Raw genomic sequence first — 13,054 nt, 5'->3', positions numbered from 1 at the left:
ACTGCTCTAAACACGCTTGTGAACTGGAACCGTGATAAAAAGGACCCATTCGCATGCATCAGCAAAGGATCCCTTTCTCTGCCCACTCTGACTTCCTTAAATATCCTCAGCCGTGCTACCGGGCACATATCTGAGCCCGGTACAGAGAAGAGAACTACCTTCTTCCCCCTCCCTAATTGATCCGTCTTAGACCTCCTCACCACTAGATGCAACCCTATCCGAGTATAAATCCACATCCTCCCCTAACAAACCTCCCGGCCTAGAGACGCTTGGACTCACGAGTTCACCAATCCGCAGTGCCCCGAAGAAGGCAAGCGAAAAGGCTACCCTGAACAACCTTTCCTCGAAATTGGAACTACAGACCTCACCCAACTTCCTGCCCATATTCTGCAACAACTGGAAGGACACCGGCCTTCTCTGATCCTGTACTACATGTCCTTTTCTCCAGCCTTTTAAAGCCTGCGCAATCAGGAAATTCTTTGTGACATCAGGCCTCCCACCTGCACGAAACCCAAAAGCTAAGCCCGCCATACAGCGCGTGATCTTAGCCACTGACCAACCAATCTCCTTACAATGGCCTATGTATAGCAAGACAGCCAACTCGTCATCATCCTCTTTCAAACCTACTACCTCACGCCATTCTAACCAGCTCCGCCATTCCTGGTTGTATGCCGACCATGTATTTGGGGCCAAGGATTCCCTGATGAGCTGATCGACTACCCGTCCAGCAGAGCCCAGAGCCGACTCGGGAACCCGGTCCCCTCCCTGTCCGCCTCTGGCGCCAACTCCCGGAATCGTTCCCACTGTGAACGAGATAAAGAATCCGCAATGCCGTTAGAGACACCGGGAACGTGCCTAGCCACAACCCACAAATTCAAAGCCAGACATTCCAATACCAACTGCTGCAAAATAGTAACCACCGGAGGTGAAGATGCCGACAATTGATTAATAGCCATGACCACCCCCAAATTATCGCAGTAGAAACAAATCTTCCTATCGCGGAACAGCTCACCCCAAACAACAACTGCAACCAAAATAGGAAACAATTCCAACAATGCTAAATTTTTAACCAAGCCTCTCTGCACCCAAGACTCCGGCCACCGGCCCACACACCAATGTCCCTGGCAATAAGCCCCAAAACCGCCACTCCCAGCGGCGTCTGTGAAAAGGTCTAGCTCTGTAGCCACGCACGTATCTGACATCCACAACGCCCTGCCATTAAAGGTTTCCAGAAAAGAAGTCCCCTTTCAACTCACTACCTAATCTGACAAAATGATGAGGAAGAACCACCCCTGCTGTCGCTGCTGCCAGCCTCCTGCTGAAAATGCGGCCCATCGGCATAATGCGACACGCAAAATTCAACTTACCCAGCAAGGACTGTAATTCCCTCAATCTGATTTTCTTCAACAGCAACGCCCTCCCTACCTCGGCCTTCAAACCCAGTAACTTTTCTTCAGGCAAGCGACACTCCATATTCACAGTATCAATGACAATACCCAAAAAACTGATCACAGTCGCAGGGCCCTCCGTCTTTCCCGGAGCAAGCGGGACCCCAAAGTCTGCCGACACCCTTTCAACAGTCCTCAACAATAAATCACATACACCGGTCCCCCCGGGACCAATACATAAAAAATCATCTAGGTAATGAATAACTGAACTGCACCCAGAGACATCCTTAACCACCCACTCCAAAAAGGAACTAAAGGCCTCAAAATAAGCACACGACAAGGAGCACCCCATCGGTAAACAACGATCAACAAAAAACTCCCCATCCCAACAACATCCCAACAAGCGCAAACTGGTTGGATGAACAGGCAGCAACCGGAATGCCGATTCAATATCAGTCTTTGCGAACATGGCCCCTTTCCCAAACCGCTTCACCCACTTAACGGCCGCATCAAAGGATGTATAAACCACCGAGCAGATGTCGGGGTCAATGCCATCATTGACCGACGCCCCTTTTGGGAAGGATAAATGGTGTATCAGACGAAACTTGTTCGCCTCCTTTTTTGGCACCACCCCCAACGGAGAGACTATCAAATCTGGCCACGGTGCCGCCCTAAACGGTCCAGCCATACGACCCAGCTGCACCTCCTTAAACAGTTTTTCCTGCACCACTTCAGGATGCTCCCTAGCAGACTTCAAATTCCTCCTAAAACTTCCTGACACCTGCACGTCAGAAGGTATCTTAAAACCTTCCCTAAACCCCTCCTCCAACAAGGCGGCTGTCCGCTGGTCAGGATACCTACGCAGATAACCCAGCATCCTTTCCAGCCGAACTGGTGTCGCCCCCTTTTGAACTACTGTCTCGGGACTTCCCTCTGAAGCATTTATTTGCCCCATGGTTCCCTCCACCTGATGAACATTCATGCTTGAATTTGCATTTTGCTCCAAACCGGCATGACCCGTCGTTGAAGGCAAAGCAGAGTCCCTTCTGCATGGCCGTCCCGCTTGTGGCCTCTCTCGGCCCCCCCCCATCCCCACGAAAGGGCTGCCCACTTTTTATGGGGGCCGTTACCTTTAACCATAAAGCAATATCCTTATGATCCCAACGAATGTTGGGGCGAACCGCCTTCCTCTGCCTAAACTGCTCATCATACCTGAGCCAGGCCATGCCCCCGTACACACGGTATGCCTCTCCTATCGCATCCATGTAACAAAATAAGCCTGAACAATTGTCAGGTGCCTTTTCCCCAATCACACTAGCTAAAATAGCAAATGCCTGTAACCAATTTGTGAATGACCGCGGTATCAGCCGATACCGCCGCCGTTCCTCCTCCTCCTTTTTCTCCTCCTTGCGGGGCCTATCCAGGTTAAAACGCTCTAAGGGTAGTAATGAAAATATATCCACATATTCCCCTTTCCAAATCTTCTCCCTCACCTCCTGCTTCAGGTGGGCCCCCAATGGCCCCTCAAAACATACATACACCTCCCCTTTCGCAGTGTCACTAAGCCTCCCACTCTCATCCTGCGTCACCACACTGCCCCCTTCAGCCCCTGCCCTGCTGCTGCTTTGCTCCCCGCCGGATACCAGCACCACGCTGCTCCCCGGCACCCCACTGCTAACCGGCACCCCACTGCTAACCGTCACCCCACTGCTAACCGGCACCCCACTGCTAACAGGCACACTATTACTGACCGGCACACTAATGCTAGCTGGTGTGTCCGAATTCTGCGATGCCCATGCTGCCGCCGGGGACGGCCCCGCCCCCTGCCGCAAACCCACCAGCCAATCTGCAAAACCACTCAATAATTCGGTAAAGCCCCTACTCATTTCCCCCTGGGGGGCTAACCCTCCCCCCCCCTGACTTTGTGCTAAAGCATTAATAGACATAGAGACAGACTCACCAGGCTGCCTGGGGGCTGTGAACCCAGCAGCCACAGGTCCAGTGTCCTGACGGGTCCCAGATGAAGAAGGACCAGGTATCTCTCCATCGTCTGCTGACGCTGCCATCTCTCTTCTCCTGTCCTCCCGACCTTCAGGTATAGCACCAGCCGGCGTGACCGCGTTGGAGGCGGAGCCAGCTGTGCGTCTCTCGCTCCGTGTACCAGGCCTGCGGTCCGCAGCCTGTACTTCTGCCCCCCTGGCACGACTCACCCCGCGCTGGGCAGCAGCATGCCCCGCATGCCCCGCCGCTCCAGGTCCAGACCCACGTGACGCCGGATCTTCTTGCACGTGGGGGGGGTTCCCCCCGCGCGGAGGGTTCCGCCTGCATGTTGGATTCCTCCCAGACCTGGTCCTGCGGGCGGAAGGTGCCCGGCCCGCAGCCTGGCCTGGAGGGTCCCTGACGGGGCTCCTAGAACGGCGCTGAACCCTGGGGGACACGGATGGGCTGAAGCACTCCGGAGGCCTGGACCTCCGAGGCCGTGCGCCCGCTGGAGCAGCCTCCTGCGTTGCTGCTCCCAGTCCCCCCAGCAGACCTGACATCTGCTGCTGCAGCCACTCTGTCCCTCTGGTGCCTGCTGCCTCCCTGAGGGCAGCCAGCGCTGCAGATACCTCAGCATCAGCGTTTGGGGAAGCCATGGGAGATGCAGTGCTGCTTAGCTGTTCAGAAAAATCTCCCAGTGACCCCTATTTCCTGCCTGCACTCTGCTTATATACCCTTACTACACCCCGTTAAGCCCCTCCCCCTATGACCCTCTCCTTAGACACCCCTTCTATGACTGTCCAGCTAGTCAGCTCCCTACAAACCCTGTCAGGGGAGCCTACCCCCAGGCTTTGCCTCCAGTCCGGCTCCTACAGTATCTCACTCCCTGTATACTGTATACCCCCTGCAGTGACGTGCGGTGAGGTTACTGGTCAGTGAGGCACTGTCTTGGTGGGGCCAGCACCAAGGGACTCTGTGGGGAACGCTGAGTCCTGGTTGCTTCTGCGCTGACAGGCTATTGTAGGAGCTGCCACCTGCATAAGCAGCAGAGACAGGCAAAACAGCTTCTGCCTGTCAGCGCAGAAGCAACTTGGACACAGCAAAATAAATAATGCAGGGGTTGTAAGGAATGTAGTTGGAGTGTATACTGTGGTCAGGGAGGTGTGGGGTGGGGGTGGGGGTGGGGGGGGGGGGGGAGAAGGCATGAAGGAAAAGAACAATGAAAGTGCACAGTGCAGGGAAGTGACAACTTACCTCCAGTCTGTGCCTGCGGGTATCAGGAGGGAAGTTCAGCAGCACGGCCAGCATTAGGTGCTGTTACAATCCATGTGAAGTCACTGCCTGGGTGGAGATGGAGCAGCAGGGGTGGTCGGCGGCCAAGGCATCAGGGTACATTAGTCAGGGGTTGGTGGGTGAAGCAGCTGCTGGAGCACAAAGTATGGGAGCCGGACATTGGGGGGGGGGGGGGAGTGGCTCAGTCATCACAGTATGAGAGCCGGGGGTTTGTAGGATAATGCCACCGGGGCATCACACTGTCAGTAGGGGGGGGGGGGGGGGGGGCGCTTTAACGCCACACACCCGCTCTTTATGCTGACAGCCTGACCTGTCACAGCGGCAGCTACAGGTCACAGACACAGCATCGTAAGCAGTGCAGGGAGAGCGCACCTCCAGCCTTGCTCCTCCCTTCACTGCGGAAGCTGAGGGGAAGCATCGGCGGCAGCAATGATTAAAAATTAAAACATTTTCAGAGGGTGCAGGGGATTGCCTTTGGGGCCAGGACTAGTGACGCTGGGTTAGTTGCTGCGTCGCCTAGCCGGCATCTGGCACCCATTGGCGGGGTTAGGTAAGCCACCCAACTTCCCTGCTGTCAGCCCCCACTGTCCACACAGTCAGAGCCGCATGAGCCGGAGACACGGAGCGGGCGGCGAGTACACAGCAGGCGGCGAGGAGCAGTCGTCAAAAGGCAGTTAAGCAGCCTTGGACGCCGCCTGTAGATACTCCCCTGGAAGTGCCTCAGTGATAGTCAGGGACGTGCTTTCTCCGTTATGAATGCACGCCCCTGTCACAGAGGCAAATGTGCTTGCCCAATCACATCTCCCTCAGTGACAGAGGCGTGCTTTCATATAGGCAGAAAGCACGTCCCTGTCACTGAGGCACTGCCACAGGTGCCGTTTCCCCAGCTTTTTTGAATGGGCTTTTACAGCCCAGTGCTCGGCTTTGCCCACTGCCCGCCCCCTGATTCTGGCCATTTACATTGTTAGCGGGAGGCACCGCACTTGGTGCCTCCTAGACCAAGATATACTGTATATTATTTTAAAGGGGTAAAAATGATTATAATATAAAGCATATAATTATGACACATAATATGTCATAAGTATTTTCTTTGTATTATTTTAATTATGGTTAATCATTAATGACAGGGGAGGCACTGCCTCCCCTGCCTCCCCTGACTGCACGTCACTGACCCCCTGTATTACAATGTATCTCACTCCCTGTATACTGTACACCCCCTGTATTACACTGTATCTCACTCCCTGTGTACTGTATACCCCCTGTATTACACTGTATATCTCTCCCTGTATACTGTATACTCCCCTGTATTACAATTTATATCACTCCCTGTATACTGTATAATCCCTGTATTACAATGTATCTCACTCCCTGTATACTATATACCCCCTGTATTACAATGTATCTCAGTCCCTGTATACTGTATACCCCCTGTATTACAATGTATCTCACTCCCTGTATACTGTATACCCCCCTGTATTACAATGTATCTCACTCCCTGTATACTGTATACCCCCTGTATTACAATGTATCTCACTCCCTGTATACTGTATACCCCCTGTATTACACTGTATCCCTCACCCTGTATACTGTATACCCCTGTATTACAATGTATCTCACTCCCTGTATACTCTATACCCCCTGTATTACACTGTATCTCACTCCCTGTATACCCCCTGTGTTACAATGTATCTCTCTCCCTGTATACTGTATACCCCCTGTATTACAATGTATCTCAGTCCCTGTATACTGTATACCCCCTGTATTACAATGTATCTTAGTCTCTGTATACTGTATACCCCCTGTATTAAAATGTATCTCACTCCCTGTATACTGTATATACCCTGTATTACACTGTATATCACTCCATGTATAACCCCTGTATTACAATGTACTCACTCCCTGTATACTGTGTACCTCTGTTTTACACTGTATCTCACTCCCTGTATACTCTATACCCCCTGTCTTATACTGTATCTCACTTCCTGTATACTGTATACCCCTGTATTACAATGTATCTCAGTCCCTGTATACTGTATACCCCCTGTATTACAATGTATCTCACTTCCTGTATACTGTATTCCCCCTGTATTACAATGTATCTCACTCCCTGTGTACTGTATACCCCTGTATTATAATGTATCTCAGTCCCTGTATACTGTATACCCCCTGTATTACAATGTATCTCACTCCCTGTATACTGTATACCCACGGTATTACACTGTATCTCACTCCCTGTATACTGTATACCCCCTGTATTACAATGTATCTCACTTCCTGTATACTGTGCACCCCCTGTATTACACTGTATCTCACTCCCTGTATACTGTATACCCCCTGTATTACAATGTATCTCACTCCCTGTATACTGTACACCCCCTGTATTACACTGTATCTCACTCCCTGTGTACTGTATACCCCCTGTATTACACTGTATCTCTCTCCCTGTATACTGTATACTCCCCTGTATTACAATGTATATCACTCCCTGTATACTGTATAACCCCTGTATTACAATGTATCTCACTCCCTGTATACTATATACCCCCTGTATTACAATGTATCTCAGTCCCTGTATACTGTATACCCCCTGTATTACAATGTATCTCACTCCCTGTATACTGTATACCCCCCTGTATTACAATGTATCTCACTCCCTGTATACTGTATACCCCCTGTATTACAATGTATCTCACTCCCTGTATACTGTATACCCCCTGTATTACACTGTATCCCTCACCCTGTATACTGTATACCCCTGTATTACAATGTATCTCACTCCCTGTATACTCTATACCCCCTGTATTACACTGTATCTCACTCCCTGTATACCCCCTGTATTACAATGTATCTATCTCCCTGTATACTGTATACCCCCTGTATTACAATGTATCTCAGTCCCTGTATACTGTATACCCCCTGTATTACAATGTATCTTAGTCCCTGTATACTGTATACCCCCTGTATTAAAATGTATCTCACTCCATGTATACTGTATATACCCAGTATTACACTGTATATCACTCCCTGTATAACCCCTGTATTACAATGTACTCACTCCCTGTATACTGTATACCTCTGTTTTACACTGTATCTCACTCCCTGTATACTCTATACCCCCTGTATTACACTGTATCTCACTCCCTGTATACCCCCTGTATTACAATGTATCTCTCTCCCTGTATACTGTATACCCCCTTTATTACAATGTATCTCAGTCCCTGTATACTGTATACCCCCTGTATTACAATGTATCTTAGTCCCTGTATACTGTATACCTCTGTATTACACTGTATCTCAGTCCCTGTATACCTCTGTATTACACTGTATCTCACTCCCTGTATATAAACATTTGCTGGGATCTGTGCAGTAAATCAGTCAGCAGCTGTCTCCTTGTTTCCTTATTTAGTCTGCCTGGTTACAGGACACAAGTGCAGCCCTACAGTGACCACCAGCTGTTACCTAATGTAAATGACCTTTTTAAAATCTAATACTAGATTTTGGATGCATATAGAATACAGGGGGCAATTCAGAACAGCTCATATGTCCCAGATGTACAGGGGGCAATTCAGAACAGCTCATATGTCCCAGACATACAGGGGGTAATTCAGAACCGCTCATATGCCCCAGACATATGGAAGCAGCAGCATGTCAGTGTGATGCATACTGTATAAAGCACCCCCTAACTATTCCCTGTACTCCAGCTCTGGGTCCTCTCATCTTCTCCCCATACCAGATATGACCCTGCAATGGTGATTACACTGACCAGGACATTCCCATAGGAGTGTAATAAAGCAGATATCCTACCTTATTTCTGCCCTCATAGAACCGTGCAGCCTCACTCGCTTCTCCGCTGGACACTGCCACAGGGAACAGCCAACAGTACAAGTAGGAGGTATGATGGGAAGCAGCAGCTGCAGTCTGTGTGTGTCTATAGCACCTCCTCCCCCTACCCATTTCATCTTACCCTACCACAGCTTTATCTCACCAGGGATGGCATAATACCTTGTACCCTGGTTCTCCTGGTGCCAACTCATAAATAACAATATTGTTAAATAATAAATAATGAAATAAATAATAAATATTATGGGTGTCTAAATACACAGAGACATTGTTTTTCCATATGTGTGACAATCTACAGAAAGAGCATTAATGACATGAATCCATTCTCGGATTCAGGGTCTGTGATGCGCATGGAATCTAGGTGTCAGGGTCTGTGATGCGCATGTAACCTAGGTGTCAGGGTCTGTGATGCGCATGTAACCTAGGTATCAGGGTCTGTGGTGTGCATGTAACCTAGTTGTCAGGGTCTGTGATGCGCATGTAACCTAGGTGTAAGGGTCTGTGATGTGCATGTAACCTAGGTGTTAGGCTCTGTGATGTGCATGTAACCTAGGTGTCAGGGTCTGTGAGGCGCATGTAACCTAGGTGTCAGGGTCTGTGATGTGCATGTAACCTAGGTGTTAGGCTCTGTGATGTGCATGTAACCTAGGTGTCAGGGTCTGTGAGGCGCATGTAACCTAGGTGTCAGGGTCTGTGATGCGCATGTAACCTAGCTGTCAGGATCTGTTATGCGCATGTAACCTAGCTGTCAGGGTCTGTGATGCGCATGTAACCTAGGTGTCAGGGTCTGTGATGCGCATGTAACCTAGCTGTCTGGGTCTGTGATGCACATGTAACCTAGGTGTCAGGGTCTGTGATGTGCATGTAACCTAGGTGTCATGGTCTGTGATGTGCATGTAACCTAGGTGTCAGGATCTGTGATGTGCATGTAACCTAGGTGTCAGGGCCTGTGATGCGCATGTAACCTAGGTGTCAGGGCCTGTGATGCACATGTAACCTAGGTGTAAGGGTCTGTGATGCACATGTAACCTAGGTGTCAGGGTCTTTGATGCGCATGTACCCAAGGTGTCAGGGCCTGTGATGCACATGTAACCTAGCTGTCTGGGTCTGTGATGCGCATGTAACCTAGGTGTCAGGGTCTGTGATGTGCATGTAACCTAGGTGTCAGGATCTGTGATGTGCATGTAACCTAGGTGTCAGGGCCTGTGATGCGCATGTAACCTAGGTGTCATGGTCTGTGATGTGCATGTAACCTAGGTGTCAGGGTCTGTGATGCGCATGTAACCTAGGTGTCAGGGTCTGTGATGTGCATGTAACCTAGGTGTCAGGGTCCGTGATGTGCATGTAACCGAGGTGTCAGGGCAAGTGATGTGCATGTAACCTAGGTGTAAGGGTCTGTGATGTGCATGTAACCTAGGTGTAAGGGTCTGTGATGTGCATGTAACCTAGGTGTAAGGGTCTGTGATGTGCATGTAACCTAGGTGTCAGGGTCTGTGATGCGCATGTAACCTAGGTGTAAGGGTCTGTGATGCGCATGTAACCTAGGTGTAAGGGTCTGTGATGCGCATGTAACCTAGGTGTCAGGGTCTGTGATGCGCATGTAACCTAGGTGTCAAGATCTGTGATGTGCATGTAACCTAGGTGTCAGGGTCTGTGATGTGCATGTAACCTAGGTGTCAGGGTCTGTGATGCGCATGTAACCTAGGTGTCATGGTCTGTGATGTGCATGTAACCTAGGTGTCAGGGCCTGCGATGCGCATGTAACCTAGGTGTCAGGGCCTGTGATGCACATGTAACCTAGGTGTAAGGGTCTGTGATGCACATGTAACCTAGGTGTCAGGGCCTGCGATGCGCATGTAACCTAGGTGTCAGGGTCTGTGATGCGCATGTAACCTAGGTGTCAGGGCAAGTGATGTGCATGTAACCTAGGTGTCAGGGCCTGTGATGCGCATGTAACCTAGGTGTCAGGGCCAGTGATGCGCATGTAACCTAGGTGTAAGGGTCTGTGATGTGCATGTAACCTAGGTGTCAGGGTCTGTGATGCGCATGTAACCTAGGTGTCAGGGTCTGTGATGCGCATGTAACCTAGGTGTCAGGGTCTGTGATGCATATGTATCATAGGTGCCAGGGTCTGTGATGCGCATGTAACCTAGGTGTCAGGGCCTGTGATGCGCATGTAACCTAGGTGTCAGGGCCAGTGATGCGCATGTAACCTAGGTGTCAGGGCCTGTGATGCGCATGTAACCTAGGTGTTAGGGCCTGTGATGCGCATGTAACCTAGGTGTCAGGGTCTGTGATGTGCATGTAACCTAGGTGTAAGGGTCTGTGATGCGCATGTAACCTAGGTGTCAGGGTCTGTGATGCGCATGTAACCTAGGTGTCAGGGCCAGTGATGCGCATGTAACCTAGGTGTCAGGGCCAGTGATGCGCATGTAACCTAGGTGTAAGGGTCTGTGATGTGCATGTAACCTAGGTGTCAGGGTCTGTGATGCGCATGTAACCTAGGTGTCAGGATCTGTGATGCGCATGTAACCTAGGTGTCAGGTCCAGTGATGTGCATGTAACCTAGATGTCAGGGTCTGTGATGTGCATGTAACCTAGGTGTCAGGGCCTGTGATGTGCATGTAACCTAGGTGTCAGGGCCTGTGATGCGCATGTAACCTAGGTGTCAGGGTCTGTGATGTGCATGTAACCTAGGTGTCAGGGCCTGTGATAAGCATATAACCTAGGTGTCAGGGTCTGTGATGCGCATGTAACCTAGGTGTCAGGGTCTGTGATGTGCATGTAACCTAGGTGTCAGGGTCTGTGATGCGCATGTAACCTAGGTGTCAGGATCTGTGATGCGCATGTAACCTAGGTGTCAGGGTCTGTGATGCGCATGTAACCTAGATGTCAGGGCCAGTAACAAGGTTGACAGGATCAAAAGGTCAACACAGAAAAGGTTGACAGGGTCAAAAGGTCGACACTGAAAAGGTCGACAGTGTCAAAAGGTCAATATCCAAAAGGTTGACATGATTTTTTATGTTTTTAGTGTGTCTATGTCGATATAGTTTCAACATGGACACTGCCTACCTGTACCGCTCCCTATTGGATGGTATGGTATGAAATATAGCCTGTCGGCATATGTCGGCTGAAAGTTTAGTAAAAGAAATGCATGTCGACCCTTTTCATGTCGACCTTTTGACCATGTCAACCTATTGCCTGTTGACCTTTAAACCCTGTCGACCTTTTGACTGTCTACCATTAGTGGTCGACCATATGACTGTCTATCATGAGTCAGACTATGATCAGTCCGGATACCGGGGGAACTACCGCTGGTGCAGACGGTGCAGTGCACCGGGGCCCAAGGTGTTACAGGGGCCCGGCTCTGCCGTCCGCCCGTGTATTTACAAATATATTTTATTGAACCTCAAAAGACAAAGACAATGAGGAGAGTGATATGCAATGGTAAAGCACTGTGAGTCCTATTGGGAGAAAAGTGCTATATAGAGATCATTATTATTATTATTATTATTATTATTATTATTATTATTATTATTATTATTATTATAATAGAGTACTAATGAGGGTCAAGAGCCATTTTCTACAGTTTTCCTTAACAAATAACACTATAAAGATGAATGAAAGAGTTATCTCGTATCCTCACAGAATCAGAACTGGGGGGGGGGGGGGGGGGGGGGGGGGGCTGTTTAAAGTTCCTGAATCGCAAATAGGAAAAAAATACCTCTAAGTGTTAGATCAGCATAGACATCAAACCAATATAGTGTTACAAATAAAATAAAAACTAGAACAATAAAATAAATATATATAACAAAATACTTGCCCAACAACCAACCAGGAGCTCTGATCCATCCACGGACAGATCCAGCCAATCAGCTGGAAACAAATATAGGAAAGACAGGGAGTATGGGGTGAAAGAAAAAGGAGGAAAGGCGTAAGATGACATAAGCAAGCCATTGTCAAGGGATACCAGATTATTTTAAAATAATGTACGCGGGCAGCGGGGGGACAGGTTTCTGGTGCATAGCCCACTCTATTGGCCTGTCCTGTAGTCCCACCGCACTCAGCTGCTACTGCTAGTGTGTACGGGCTCAGCAGCACTGCAGCAGCGCAGCGGAGACAGTGACTCTGGAGGGAGGGCGGTTGCTGCTGTCAGGACAGGATCTGACTGACTGGCCAACCACTGAGAGATCTCGGTCCCCTTGAACTTGCGGCTCCACCTGCATCCATCCCCACAACCATCAGAACCGGTGCAGAGAGAGGCCTATGATGTCCTGCCTATGCCATACCTCCCAAATTTTGTTCTAAAGAAATAGGGACACTCGCGCGGCGAAGCCGCGCGAGCGCCCGAAAAGGGGGCGAGGTGTATGCAAATGAGGGTGCGGCTTATGCTAATTAGCCGCGACCTCATTTTCATACGAGAATAGACGCTGTGTGCATGCGCACAGCGTCTATTCTACTAGATTGTGGGGGTCTCCCAACTGCCACCCCCCGCAGCGGGACAATGCCTACCGCGGGTGGGACAGAGGGACAGGACCCGAAAATCGGGACTG

General features: G+C 49.9%; 1 protein-coding gene across 1 annotated transcript in view; it reads right to left on the bottom strand.

The window, feature by feature from the left end:
• LOC146075875 (uncharacterized) overlaps nt 1-8,584 on the bottom strand; it is a 42,005-nt gene extending 33,421 nt beyond the window's left edge. The window contains exon 1 of the mRNA XM_083185544.1: nt 8,466-8,584. The gene's annotated coding sequence lies outside the window, so the exon portion shown is untranslated. The remainder of the gene's footprint in view (nt 1-8,465) is intronic.
• Nucleotides 8,585-13,054: the final 4,470 nt, after the last annotated feature.

The sequence above is a fragment of the Crinia signifera genome, chromosome 4 (assembly GCF_055691185.1).
Source record: "Crinia signifera chromosome 4, ASM5569118v1, whole genome shotgun sequence".
In the NCBI taxonomy this organism is placed as follows: Eukaryota; Metazoa; Chordata; class Amphibia; order Anura; family Myobatrachidae; genus Crinia; species Crinia signifera.
The sequence above is the reverse complement of the archived record's forward strand: the minus strand, read 5'-3'. Positions and strand labels throughout refer to the sequence as shown.